Below are 14,725 nucleotides of genomic sequence, written 5' to 3' on the forward strand. Positions count from 1 at the left end.
ATCACTTGTGCCTCTTTGAGGCAAGCCATAAATACATAAATACTTGAACCTGCTATTCTGACTCCAGCTAATATGTTTTAACCGCAGTCTGTGGGCTCTGGAAAGCAGCTGTGAGGAGCAGGGCAATAAATTGGATTGTAAAAGCACAGGATAAAAAAATGATTGCGGTATTTTTACAATTACCTGGTTTGCCTCGGTCTACAGAGGAAAGAGTGCTTTCTCTTTGTGCTGCTGTGGTAAAAATGTATCCAGCCTAAGTCCGTTTCATTATTATATCATCATAATCCAGCGTGTATTGATTGCTCACCACTCACCAGGACTCGCACCTGTCCTGCCCGCAGGCTCTCTTGGCATTTCTGCTTTGCAGAGGAGTCGCCTGGGGCACTGAGGCTCAGGCCGTGCTCCAAGTCGAGGGGCCGGTCCCCCAGGAGCCAGGACCGCCACCCAAGGTGTCCAACTCCGGAGCCTGCTCCTCTCAAACTTGCAAGTTTTACTTATCCACTACCTTACAGCAAGGGGTAGGGAAATAGGTCAATTTGCTTTTTTCAAACGGCATTTTCTCTTCACTCCTAAGGGATTGGAACAGTCTCTGGGCCTCTGAAACTGTGACCGGAGTGGCCAAGTCCCCTCAGTGCCCAAGCATTCCGCTGTTTCTCTGTCTCCCCGCACATTCTCAAGAATCTCACAAAAGTGAACTTAGATCCATTGTACCAAGTACAAGCTGCTTTCTATTTTTTGCTCTCCTACTTAAATTTTCAAAGAATCTAAAATAGCAGTTGCCATTTTTTACCATGTTCTCTTCTGAAATATTTAATTCTTCCTTGGGCGGTTTAACATCGCGTTGCCCAAGGATTAACTTCCATTTTTGAAGAGAGTCTATTAGCTGAGAGAGGCAGAAAATGCATTTCAGCGAGTGGCAGGGACGGGGGCTGGGAGCGCGCACAAAGAGGAGCAGGGAGGCCCATGGCTTTGCCTTTATGAAGCTGCTTGCCCATCAGCAAAGCCAGACCAACTCCCTTTTTTAAACACATAACTGATTTTTAAAAAGCAGTTTCCCTGCAAAGACCAATTTTAAGGGGATGAATGCTCAATGAATAATGTATCACAGAAAGAACTACAACAGAAATACTTAACTGGAAGAGGTAAAACCAACTGCGGTGAAGAGCAACAAGTCACCTTCTAGATGCAAAGCAAGTTCTGGACAGCTCTGTGCATCTCAACCCGATCCAACGTGAGGGCTGCTCCCAAATCACCAGCCAGAATGGGGATGGCCAGGATCTCTGGCTGCCACTGTTTCTCTAATTGCCTGTTTTTTGTAATGATGGCCAGAGAAGACAGGAGGGAGAGAGGCAGGAGAGAGATTTCTGCCTTTGTATCGAAGGTCCTCAGCTTCATTTCTGCTGCTTAGATAATTAAGTCAGGTGGAGCGGATCGCAGGTGACTCCTGAGCTTGGGCCTGCATCGCTCCCTGACCTGCATCGGCTCCCCCTGGGCCAGGCCTAAAAAGTTTGAAGGTGATCCACCCCCAGAGGCAGCCTTTTCCAGCAGCCACGGAGGATAGCTGTGATGCTTTTATACCACCGCCCTCCACGTGTCTTCCCTTTCTTTCTGCTCTCTTCAGCAAACCGTACCTCATTTAGTTTTTGGGGTGTGTAGTTTTTTTGTGTCTTTGGACCAGAAGTGTCTGAATTCACTCACCATGTGGTAACAGGAGAAAGGGATGGTTTCCTCCCTTAATCCAAATTCACGTAGTTTTTAAAAGAAAGGTGTCTAAGCCCTGATGTTGGAGATGTTCTCTCCAGGTCAACATGGGAAAATGTAATTCTTTTTTTTTTTTTTTTTTTAAAGATTTCACTTATTTTTCCACAGAGAGAGAGAGAGAGCGAGAGAGGGAACACAAGCAGGGGGAGTGGGAGAGGGAGAAACAGACTCCCCGCTGAGCAGGGAGCCCAGTGTGGGGCTTGATCCCAGGACCCCGGGATCATGACCTGAGCCAAAGGCAGATGCTCAACAACTGAGCCACCCAGGCTCCCCTAGGAAAATGTAATTCTTGGCCGATTAACTATAAGGCTGATTTCCCCAAATCCAGATTGGGTAGTGATAAGTTGCTAACACTTGTAAACTATCATTTTCTTGCTTTTTTTCTTGATAAAGAAAATGAAAGGGGCCATCAAAAAATTAAAAAGAGACCATGAGGATCCCATTTTTAGCACAGTTGACCCTGTTGAGACACAGAGGATACCTCGTGTTTTCCCCTTTGCCTCAGGCCTGCTGAGTTAGAACCCAGAGGCACAAGAGGCGCGCTGAACCCCTGGGACATGGCAGGTGTGTAGGGCGCCCCACAAGGCTACATCCCATGTCTCACTCAGCCTGGGAAGGCTGGCCCTCTGGCTCCCATGGCCTCACCTCCCCGTAGTTACCGGGCAGAGAATGGAAGGGGTGTGAGCGACCCCTGATCCCCAGGATCTCAAGCTCAGGGAGAGCTCAGACTCGCTGCCAGTTAGATTGATCTGGGTGCGAGAGCTTTTAGAGACCCTCTTCGCAGACGAGCCCCATGTCAATTAAATTGAATCTCTGGGGGAGAGACCCGGACATTGGTGCTTTTCCCTAAACAGCGCAGAGGAATCTGTTGTGCAGGCAAGTTTGAGAACCACAGACCTCAGACCACTTCCCAAGAAGAGCTTTGGGGAAGGTTTCCTTCAGAATAGTACCTGCCCACATCCTCATCCCCACTTATTTAGTAGACGCTTCAGGTTTTCCATAGTTTTCCCATTGATTTTTTTTTTTTGACACATTTCATTTTGCAGCTCCATTTCCCCTCCACAGCTGGTACAACCTTTGATCGTCTTGTTTCTCACCAAGAAAATGGCTTAAAGCTTTAAGCAGTATGTGACCTTACACCCTTCCAACTTGGTAAATCTGCTGGCTTTTAACAGTAACAAAGACCTCACAATTCCACTGCAGTTATTTTGTTGTGCTGCAGATTTTTTTTTTTATGAAAGCAACGATGTGTTTTGGCTTTGCTTTGTAAAAGATGATAATTATTGTTCTTATAATTAAGGATGTCTTTGGAACCACAAGATTCCTTTATTCTAGAATTCTCCCAGCAGAATTTCTTTAGAAAGTTAGTTCAGCTCTTCCACAACCAGAATGTTGGGTCTCTAAATTATTATAGTAGGTCTTAATAAATATCTGCCAGTGTTTTAAATTTACATTTAAGGAGAACATGTGTAGAGTGGAGGTATTATGTGAAGCAGGAAGAACAAAGTGAAACAGCCATCATTGCAAATAGGCATTCTTTTTATGACTATAACAAATAATGTGTTTATTTCCCCACCAGTATGCCTCCCAGAACACATAAAAGCTCAATGTAATGGGAGGCAGAAATCTCTGGTTCAATTTCTGACTCATCTACTGTCTAAATATGAAATGTGAGGTATAATATTTCATTTCTTGAGATTGTTTTTGTACTGCCTGCCTCACAGGTCGATGGTGTGCTTTTAAGGAGGTCTAGGCAGGGGCGCCCTGAAGAGCCTAAAAGCACTATATGATACAATGTAAAACTAAAGTGTTATTAATTAAGGTTTCACTGTCTGCTGTGCACTTTTTGTACATGAGTATGATGGCTGCACTGAAATAGGCACATTTGAGCTGTGATCTAGCAGAAGGTCAGGAGTTAAAAGAGAAATTAACAATAAAACAGATAACTTTGCAGTGCTTCTTCCCTGTGATGACAAGAGGAATTTACATCACCGCCTGCAGAGGGCCATTAACTGGTCGAAACACCACTATCGTTCAAGATGGTGATGGGTATTAAGGAGGGCACGTACTGCATGGAGCACTGGGTGTTATACGAAAACAATGGATCGTGGATCACCACATCAAAAACCAATGATGTATTGTATGGTGATTAACATAACATAATAAAATTTTTTTTAAAAAAGTGTTTTTTGTTTTTGTTTTATATCTTTGATGAAATCCAATTTATCAGGTTTTGGGGTTTTTTTTAAATTTAAATTCAATTAGCCAACGTATAGTACATCATTAGTTTTTGATATAATGTTCAGTGATTCATTAGTTGCGTATAACACCCGGTGCTCATTACAATGCGTCTTGCACTGTGCTTCACGACAGAAAGGCAACAGAAGCTGGGAAAAGAAGGATTCTCAAATAGGTAGGTATTGCTTACATAATATAAGTTTTACAAGTTTTTTTTAAGAATTTAAGAATTTTGGAAGCCACCTGGACTTCATATGTAACATGCATTTTCCACCCTGCGGTTGATCAGCGGGTCTGTTCAGAGACGACCTGGAGAGCGCCATGGAACAACTGTGGGCTGTCACCGCTCTAACTTTCTCACTGCTGTGTGTTTATGCTGCAAGCCTCCTCCACTCACTGTCTTCCACTACAGCAGAATCAAGACATGGGGGCATTCCCTTATCTACCTGTATATTTGCTTTTTTTCTTAAGATTAAGCATGTATTAGAGTTCTTAAAAATCATTAAGGTGAGGAAGATCCCCTTTTGGAATGATGGAGGAGGCAATGAACAAAGAAACTTAGCCCTTTACTCTGTGTATTTCTGCACTGTTCATAAGATCTCCCTTTTCTCACCTCCTCCCAACTGTGTCTCTTCCCATCTTTGTCCCATCTCTGGAAATAACCACCATTCACCATGTGGTGTTTATGTTTCCAGACATTCACCATTTATAATCATGATCCTTGGAGAACAGAAATGAGACTCTATTCCAGAAGTATTCACCAGTTCCCAAATGTTAATCGAGCAACTACTATGGGTAAGTCACTGCTTAGGTGCTAAGGATAAAAGGCCCAGATGTCGGTAAGGTCCCTGATCTCAGGTAGTTTGTATTCTAACCTTTAGGAACTTAAAAACAAAACAAAACAAAACAAACCCTTTTTATTTAGGAATAATTATAAATTCATTGAAAGTTGCGAAGATAATACAGAGAGGTCCTGTGCATCCTTTCCTCAGTTTTCTCCCATGGTTGCATCTTACATACTCATAGTACATTATCAAGACCAGCCATACAAAATCACATATGTAGGTTTGTGTAACCATCATCACAGTCAAGATCAAGAGCTGTGTGTCACCCCAAGGATCTCCTTCATATTGCCCCTTTGTAGTCACACACATCCCAAGCCCCCTTAACCATCTTTAACCCCTGGCAACCACTAACATATTCTCCACCTCTGTAATTTTGTCACTTTGAGAATGTTATGTAAATGGTATCATTCGTTATGTGAACTTTCTAATTGCTTTTTTACTCAGTATAATGCCCTTGAGATCCATCCGCATTGTTGTATCATAGCTTTTTATTTAGGAATAATTATAAATTCATTGAAAGTTGCGAAGATAATTCAGAGAGGTCCTGTGCATTTTATTGCTGAGTAGAATTCCGCGGTACAGGTGCGCCACAGTTGGTTTCACCATTTTGGAGGGACGTTTTGGTTGTTTCCAGTTGAGGCCATCACAAGGAAGACTGCTATAACAATTGTGGACAGGTTTTTGTGTGAACATAAGTTTTAATTTTTCTAGGACAAACGCCCAGGAGTACAACTGCTGGGTCATATAGCAAATATGTGTTTATTTTTTGAAGAAACTGCCAGACTGTTTTCCAGAGTGGCCATACCATTGGTACATTCTCATAGGCAATGTATGAAAGATTTCTCTACATTCTCTCCAGCATTTTGTGCTGTCACTATTCCTATTTTATCTGCACTAAGAGGTATATGGTGTATGGTGATATCTCATCATGGTCTCAATGTGAATTCCCCTAATGAATAATTGTGTTGAACATTTTTTCATGTGCTTAATTGCTCTCCATATATCCTCTTCAGTGAAATGTCTGCCCATTTTTTACTTGGATTGCTTGTCATTTTAATATTGAGCTTAGAGAGCTCCTTGTATAGTCTAGATAATAATCCTCTGTAGGATGCATGGCTTCCAAATATTTTCTCCCAGCCTGTATAACAGCTGTGTAACTTTGTTTTGTTAAAGTCCAGTTATCAACTTGTTTTCTTTTATGGTATCATGCCACATCTAAGGATTCTTTGCCTAGCCCCAGATCCCAGAGGTTTTTCTCTTAGGTTTTTTTCCTAAGTTTTATGATTTTACATTTTATAATTAAGTCCATCATCCATTCTGAGTTAATTTTTGTATAAGGTTTAAGTTGAAGTTCATTTTGTTTTTGTCTGTTGGTGTCCAATTACTCCAGCACCACTTGCTGAAAAGGCCCTCCTTCCTCCACTGATTTACTGTTGCACCTTTGTCAAAAATCAACTGGGCAATAATATGGAATTAGTTGAGTTCTCTAGGGTTACTGTGGCTCTATAACAAGTCTTGAAACAGGCAGGTTGATTTTTCTCATTTGATTCTTTTTCAGAATTGTTTTAGCCATTTTAATACCTTTGTCTTTACAGAAGAATTTTAGAATAACTTCGTCTATATCTACAAAATACAGGGATTTTTGTTAAGAACTGCATTAAACTTTTTTTTTTAAGATTTTATTTATTTATTTAATTGACAGAGAGAGAGAGACAGCGTGAGAGGGAACACAAGCAGGGGGAGTGGGAGAGGGAGAAGCAGGCCTCCGGCGGAGCAGGGAGCGCGATGCGGGGCTCGATCCCCAGGACCCTGGGATCATGACCTGAGCCGAAGGCAGTCGCTTAACCCAGGTGCCCCATGAACTGCATTAAACTTCTATCAACTTGGGCAGAATTGACATCTTCACTATGTTGAGTTTTCAGATCCATGAGCACAGTATATCTCTTATTTATTTAGATCTTTGATTTCTTTTATTAGCATTTTGAAGTTTTTGGCATCCAAGTTCTGTACAAGTTTTATTAGATTTACATGTAAAACTCTTTAGTAATTGTAAATTTTATATATTATATTTTAAATTTAGCACTCACTAATGTTCATTGCTAGCATACCAAAAAATACAATTGATTTTTGAATGTTTATTCTATGTATCAAGTATTCGGTGACCTTGCTGAGCTTCCTTACAAGTTCTAGTTGTTTGTTCATTTTTGTTTTTGTTTTTAGATTTGTTGGGATTTTCTATGCAATCTCATGTTATCTAGAAATAGAGACAGTTTTATTTCTTCCTTTTTGTTCTTTATAAATTTCTTTTTTCTTGCCTTATTGCACTGGCTAGAACTTCTAGTACTATCTTGAACAGAAGTGGTGAAAGCAGCCATCCTTGCCTTTTCCTATTTTATGGGGAAAGCATTCAGTCTTTCACCATGAAGTATAATATTACCTGTCTAGTAGTTTGTAGATGCTTTTTATCAAGTTAAGGAAGTTCCCCTCTATTCCTGTTTTTTCCAAGTGTTTATATCATGAATGGGTGTTGAATGTTGTCAGATGCTTTTTATGCATTGATATGGTCATGTGATTTTCTTCTTTAGCCTGTTAATATGGTGAACTACATTGACTGATATTTTAACATTGACCAGCTTAACCCCTAGAATAAACCCCATTTGGTCATTGTGTATAATTCCTTTTATATATCACTGCATTCTATTTACTAATGTTTGTTAAGGAGTTTTGCATCTATTTTTATGAAGGATATTATTTTCTAGTTTTCTTTTTTATACTGTCCCTGTCTGGTTTTGTTATTAGGATGATGTTGGCTTCATAAGATAAATTAAGAAGCATTTCCTCCTCTTCTGCTTACTGGAAGAGAAAGTATACAATTGGTGTTAATTCTTCCTTGGTAGACTTCTCCTAAGATATCATGTGGGCCAGGAAATTCCTTTTTTGGGTGATTTAAAATTACAAATTCAATTTCCTTAATACTTATGGGGCTATCCACATTGTCTGTTTCATATTGGGTGGCTTGTGGTAGTAGGTGTTTTTTGAGGAATTGGTCCATTGTGTCTCCGTTGTCAAATTTATGTGTATAGAGTTATTTGTAGTAATCCCTTCTTATCCTTTTGATGTTTTGGGGTTATATAGTAATATCCTTTGTTTTTATTCATGATATTGGTGATGTGTGGGGTTTTTTTTCTTTTTTGCTTTGTCAGTCTTGCTAAGAGATTTGTCCATTTTCCTGATCTTTTTAAAGAACCAGATTTTTTGTTTCTTATTTCCTTTATTTTTCTATTTTAAATTTCACCAGTTTCTGTTCTTTATTATATCCTTTCGTCTGCTTGCTTTGGGTTTATTTTGTTCCTCTTTTCTCCAGTTCTTGAGGTAGGAGCTTAGATTATTATTATTTAGGACTTTTCCTCTTTCCTAAAACAAGAATTTTAGTGCTATGAATTTCCCTCCTGGCACTGCATTAGCTGTGTCTAATAGATTTTGATATGTTGTGTTTTTTTTTATTTTAATTCAGCTCAGCATGTTTTGTTTTATTTCCCTTGAGATTTCCTCTTTCAACCATGTATCACTTGGGGGCCTTTTGTTTAGCTACAAGTGTTTAAAGTTATCTTTCTGTTATTTATTTCTGTTTTTTTTTGTCTGTGTGTGAGGTTTGGCTCTAGGTATTGTTTTTCCTTGAATATGTTCCACAGGCATTTGAAAAGAGTGTGTATTCTGCTATTGTCAGGTGGAGTGTACTGTAAATGTTGATTCAGTCCTGTTGGGGGGATGATGTTGTTGAGGTCCCTCTCTCCTTGTTGCTTTTCTGCCTATTTTTTCTATCAACTTTTCAAACAGGAATGGTTAAGTCTCCAACTATAATTGTGGATTTCTCTGTTTCTCCTTTTGTTTCTATCAGGTTTTGGTTCTCGTATTTGCAGCTCTATTGTTTGGTCCATACACATTCAGGATATGCTATATTTTCTTGATAGATTGACCCTTCTATCATTATGTAATATTCACCTCCTTGCTATGGTATGGTAATTTTGGTATGATAATATAGCACAGCATATCCTCTACTATGATAATTTTCTTTGCTATAAAGCCTACTTTATCTGATATCAATATAGCCACTCCTGCTAGCTTTTGATTGATTGCGTGATGGATCTTTTTCTATCCTTGTACTTTTAATCTACCTTTATTATTATATTTGGATTGAATTTCCTGTAGACAGTATATAGTTGGGTCATGCTTCTTTATTCACTCAGCCAATTTCTTTTAATTGGTATATTTAATTTAAATATGGATATGTTAAGGCTTAACTTGGCCATTTTATTTTTCTTTTCTGTTTGTACTCTCTCTCTTTTTTTATTTCCTTGTTTCCTTTTTCCTGTCTTCCTCTGGGTTACTTAAATATTTTTTAGAATTACATTTTGATTTTTGATTTATCTGTAGTGTTTTTGAAGTGGTTTGTCTAGATATTACATTACAAGTATGTATGTATGTGTGCACATGTGTATGTGTACATATATGTAATTTATCATGGTCTGTTGGTATCAACATTTCACCAGTTGGAGTGAAGTATAAAAACCTTACTTCTCTCTGCATCTTTTTACCCTGCTCTGTTTACAATATAACTGTCTTAAGTATTTCCTCTTCCTACACTTACAACCACATAAGACGGTGTTAGAATTTTGTTTCTATCATTAAACATAATTTAGAAAATTCAAGAACTCCAGAGGGGTTATATATTGTATTTACTTGGTTGTCTTTCTTCTCTCAATTTCTCATATCTGTATCTCTATGATGTGGAGGTACAGAACAGATAAAAAGATCTATCTAGGCACCTTACTGACCAATTTTAGTAGCTTTAGCCCTTTTTAAGTTGATGGTCTTGGATTTTGGATGACAACAGCCACATACTTTGAAAAGAACTGTTTTCTCTTCCTTTCCAATGTTTATACCTCACTTTATTTTCCAGTCACTGCCTTGCCCAAGGTGTAATGTGGGATAGCAGTGATGATGATGGGCAAGCATCCCTCTCTTGCTTCTAATCATTCAATGTTAATAGATGGTTTTGTAGGTTTCTGTTTATATCCTTTATCAATATTTTCTCTGAACTTAGCTTATTAAGAATTTTTATTAGGAATGGGTGTGCAGTTCTCTTAAGTGCTTATATTGAGTTTATCTAAAGACAATCATGTGTTTTTTCTCCTCTGATATATTAACGAGTTGAATTATAGTAATAAATATTTCTAGCATTGAGTCTTCCTTGCATTCGTTGAATAACCCTTCCTCCTAGATCATCGTGTGTTACTCTTTTAAGAAATTACTAATCTTGGTTTTTTATTATATTTAGAATTTTTGCTTATGTAATGATTAGTAAGATTGTGCTTCTGATCCCCGCTGTACACCAAAATGATGACCTCTTTTAGATGGGATATATGTTCTCCACACTGCCTTGGACCACTCCCTGTGGTCACTATATCAAATTAATCAAAATTTCCTATTAAATATTAAATTTCTTACTGTTAAATGTCTTGGCTTTAATGGGCATTTTGAGTTATTGAACTCTCATCTGCACTTTGCTATTTTAGTGTCGTCTTATCCATTTTTCAGTATCTAGGTTATACTAGCTTTATAGAATAAATTGAGAATCTTTACATATTTTCTATATTCTATAGAAATCTAGCACAGGAATTAATATGTACTTTAAATTTTAAAGGTTATTAAAGTTAAAAAAAAAAAAGTAAGTAGGAAATACATCTGGGCCTGGGATCTGGTTGCTAGGGGTTAGAGGTAGGGGCTCTTTGACTACATTTCCAATTTTCTTTTCCAATAGTTACTGGTCTTTTCAGGTTTTATGCCTCTTGTTGAGTCATTTTAATAGTTTATATGTTCCTAGAAAATTATTTCTACTTTCAATTTTGTTTCAAAATTTTTTCAAATTTATTGGAATTCTTGTACATATTCTCTAATAATTTTGAAATAAAATCCATGTCTATAGTTATATTCTCTATTATTCCTAATTTTGTTCTGTTTACCTTTTTTATCAGACTGATCTCTTTTTTTTGGTCTTAAAGTCTTTTGGTTTTAATAATCAAACTGACTTGTTTGTTTTCTATTTCATCAGTTCCTGTTTTGTCTTTATTGATTCCCTTTACTTTGTTTAGTTTTTTTTTTTTTAATTTACTGAGATGATTGTTTAGTGCGTTTTCAATCTTTGATTTCCAAATGCATTTTAAACTTAGAGTCCCTCTTTGATGCATCCCATAGATTTTGAGCTGAGTGCTCTCATTATGATTCATTGCTATACGCTAATTTCACTTTGATTTTCTTTTATAAATTACTCTTGAGTTAGAGTTTGAAGAGACCTGTAGTGTTTATCTTTTGAAGGTTTTATTGAGATTTTATTTCTGGCCAAATACTTGGTCAGATTTCTTAAGTGTTCCATGGAAATTTAAACATGTTTTCTGTTAGTTGAGAACTGAGTTTAAATATGAAATTCGTATAGTTTGATGATTGTGTATTCAAATCATCTATACCCTTACCTATATTTTTGTCTACTTGACCTGTCAATTTTTGAGGAAGATGTGTGGAAGTTTCCCACTATGATCATGAATTTAATAGTTTCTTCTTGCATTTCTAACAGTTGTTACATAGATCCATGCTGTGTTGTTCAGTAAAAAAGGTTTATGACTTCTATTATCTTCTGGTGTGTATCTTTAATGCATATAAAAATTTCCCTTGCTTTTGGCCTTGTATTCTATTTTTGTCTGATATTAATACTGAATTTTTTGTTTTTTGTTATTGAAGAATAATTGACACACAATGTTATATTAGTTGGGGATGTACAACTTAGTGATTCAACAGTGCATAAGGGTTCCTTTTTCTCCACATCCTCGCCAACCCTTGTCGTTTCTTGTCTTTCGTACTAGCCATTCTGACAGGTGTGAAGTGATATCTCATTACGGTTTTGGTTTGCATTTCTTTTTGCTTTCTTTTTGGTAACACTTACTACGTTTACCTCCAGTCATTCTATTTTGTGCCATTTAAAATTTTTTTAACTAACACACAGCTCAGTTCTACATATTTCTCATCTGAAAGTGTATCTTTTAAAAGAATTAAACTGTTCATATTTATTATAAATACCTATATATTTAGGCTCATCCCTGTCATTTATTTTCATTGTCCACTTCACATGCTTCTCATTGTTTCTCTCCCTATCTCCCTTTTCTTTATTGCTAATAACATTTTCTTTTTTTCCCTTTGGTGATTTGGAAGTTCTAAATCCTATTCTTCTTTAGTTGTTTAAAGCAGAGCATTTAATTCTTATCATTGACAGGGAAATATAATTTTAATCCAAATTTGTCACCTCCCCTACCCACAGGACAAAATCTGTAGCACATTTTTATCTGTTTTTAACTTCCACGGACTCGCTCTTGCTCTCTCATTGCTCCATTCTCACGGTAGCCCATTCTTGTGTCATCAGTGCGGCGTCTCTGGTGTTAGCCACAGGGCGTGTGTGTGTGTGGTTGCGTGCGTGTGTCTGTCTGTCTCTGTACATTCTGTTCTCTGCACTGGGGTCCAGCTCAGGTTATTTTCATCTTTCTCTGTTGTGCAAATGGCTTCCTCAAAGGTCTCATAATTCTTGCTTGTCTGTTCACATTTTAAATGTAGAAATATGTGGATTGGTGTTTCCTCAGCAATCATATGCCTTGGTTTCTACTGTAGATCTCTCCTCTGAAGGAAAAGATGGCTGAGAAGCACATGTCCATTAGTGAATGGCATGACAGCAGATTTACCTTCAGGGTGCCTGGGAAGAAGGCAGCCAGGCCAGCTGGGGCCCCACATGGGGCCCCATAGGGAAGCTTTGCCCTGAGGTGAAACAGTTTCCCATAGCCCACATCTGGGCAGAGTTGTGTTTCTCTTTTCCTCTCCTTCCTTCCAACTCTTGTCTGTTGAGGTACCTGTGCTGTCCTCTGGCTAATGTTCTAGACTCAGTATCTGAGAGAACAGCCCCTCACCCCATCCTAGACCAATTTCCAGTGTTCCTTAGGAGTCACATCCAGCCTTCTACATACTGGGGGTAAGATTGGTCTGAGTGTGTGGAGACTATCTTGTAACTAATTTCCCTCATAAGGGCCCCCAACAGTCTGCCCTCTCTCCAAATTTGGATTTTTTCCAGATCACCATTGGGAAGACTCTCTTACCTCTGCCGAGCCTCCTGCTACGCTTGTTTTGGGTAGCAGCTTTCACTATTTTCATTTTTTCTATCAACCTGCCCCACCTATCAATATATCTGGGGCACTGATGGTGCCCTTTCAGCGCTATTAAGGATGAATTTTCCTTCTTGGCAGTGTGAAGAAGACCTATGTGCTTGGTCTGCCATCATGAACCACAAGTTTAAAGAGGGTTTAGATGCCACAAACAGGTAGCTTTTGGAGTGAGGAAAAGAAAGAACTAAAATATTTTTAATATAAGTAATCCCAAAAGAGACATCCCCTTTTCTGGTACGTGAAAGTCAAATAAACAAAACGTGAGAGTCTGAGTAGTGTTTGCAACAAGAATGAAGTGGTAAGCCCTACTACCCGACAGAGGTTGGCTGTTGGGCTGTGTTTGTATTGGCAGCATTGGTCATGTACACTAGCTGCCTCTGTTAAAATGTAACTATTAGCAAATGAAATTAAATACTTCAGTTGCCTAGTAACTAATCCAATCTGAGTACGAAGCAAAAATAGAATAGATAAATTTAGAACTTTTAGGCCACGTGCCAAGCAAAATATTCTTGTTTGTATCCTTTTGATCATCTGCCATTTGAATGGAAGGAAGAATATTTTAGTGTCAAATAGGCAATATTTGTGTTGACCTTGCTTGCTAAAAGTGAATACCCCTTGATGACTAAACATATATGAGAGATAGACAGGCTTCCCAAGGACCTCTAGCCATACTAGCCCCCAAAATTGCCAAGGAGGGGCAGGAGCAGGAAGAAGCTCTGATTAACTACTAGGAATTTATTTTTTCTGACTTAGTTAAAAAGCCAAAGGGCATTATATGATTTAAGCCACATTATTCTATTAGAAGAAAAGTTTAAACCATCTGTTTTACCCATTTCCATATAAAACAAAAATATCATTTTTCCTCCCAAAGCAGCTTTGGAGCAAGACAGCAAATTAAGAAACAGTTTAAGATTATGTTGTACATGAGGTAATTACTGAGATCATATAATAGTGAAGTTTAAAGACATATCATGACAAATAAATTGACACTAAATGTGATGTCAGTTACTTCAAATTTGACTTTTTTCTGCCTCTTCAAAAACAAAAACAAAAACCCACTAACAATTGCCTGTATTTACAGATGACATATCTCAGCATAGAAAGTAAAAAAAGAAAATGAAAAGTTATTCCTTCCAAAATAAAATAATTTAAAGCTTAATGCAGAGTTGTAAGAATAGTTCAATGAAACCCTCTTGGACTCTGGACCCAGAATGATTGCTTTACCACTTCTCTCCCCCTTCTCTCATACACACACACACACACACCCATATATACTAATATGCTTGCACATTTTTCCCCAAACTATTTGAGAGTTAGTTTATCTTTAAATATTTTAGCTTGTATTTCCTGAAAATATAACCAAATACAGTTATCCAATTCAGGAGATTTAACAATGATATAATAGCAAGTGTATTAGTATTGTGTTGATACCGGGTCACAATCCATATTCAAGTTGTGCCCTTTGCCTCAGTAATAGCCTTTCAAACAGTGTCTTTTCCCTCCATCCAGGATCCAGTCCAGTAGTGCTCATTGGGTCTGGCTGTTAGGTCTCTTTGATCTTCTGTAATCTCAAACAATTCTGCAGCCGAGCTTGTCTTTTTTCTAAAAGAACAGAGAAGATCC

The 14,725-nt window shown here is 37.9% G+C and overlaps 1 long non-coding RNA gene across 2 annotated transcripts in view; it reads left to right on the forward strand.

Annotated features, from left to right (window-relative positions):
• Nucleotides 1-14,725, forward strand: part of LOC118528360 (uncharacterized) — a 124,677-nt gene that overhangs the window by 83,954 nt on the left and 25,998 nt on the right. The gene's annotated exons all lie outside the window — the stretch shown is intronic.

Source organism: Halichoerus grypus, chromosome 1, assembly GCF_964656455.1.
Source record: "Halichoerus grypus chromosome 1, mHalGry1.hap1.1, whole genome shotgun sequence".
In the NCBI taxonomy this organism is placed as follows: domain Eukaryota; kingdom Metazoa; phylum Chordata; class Mammalia; order Carnivora; family Phocidae; genus Halichoerus; species Halichoerus grypus.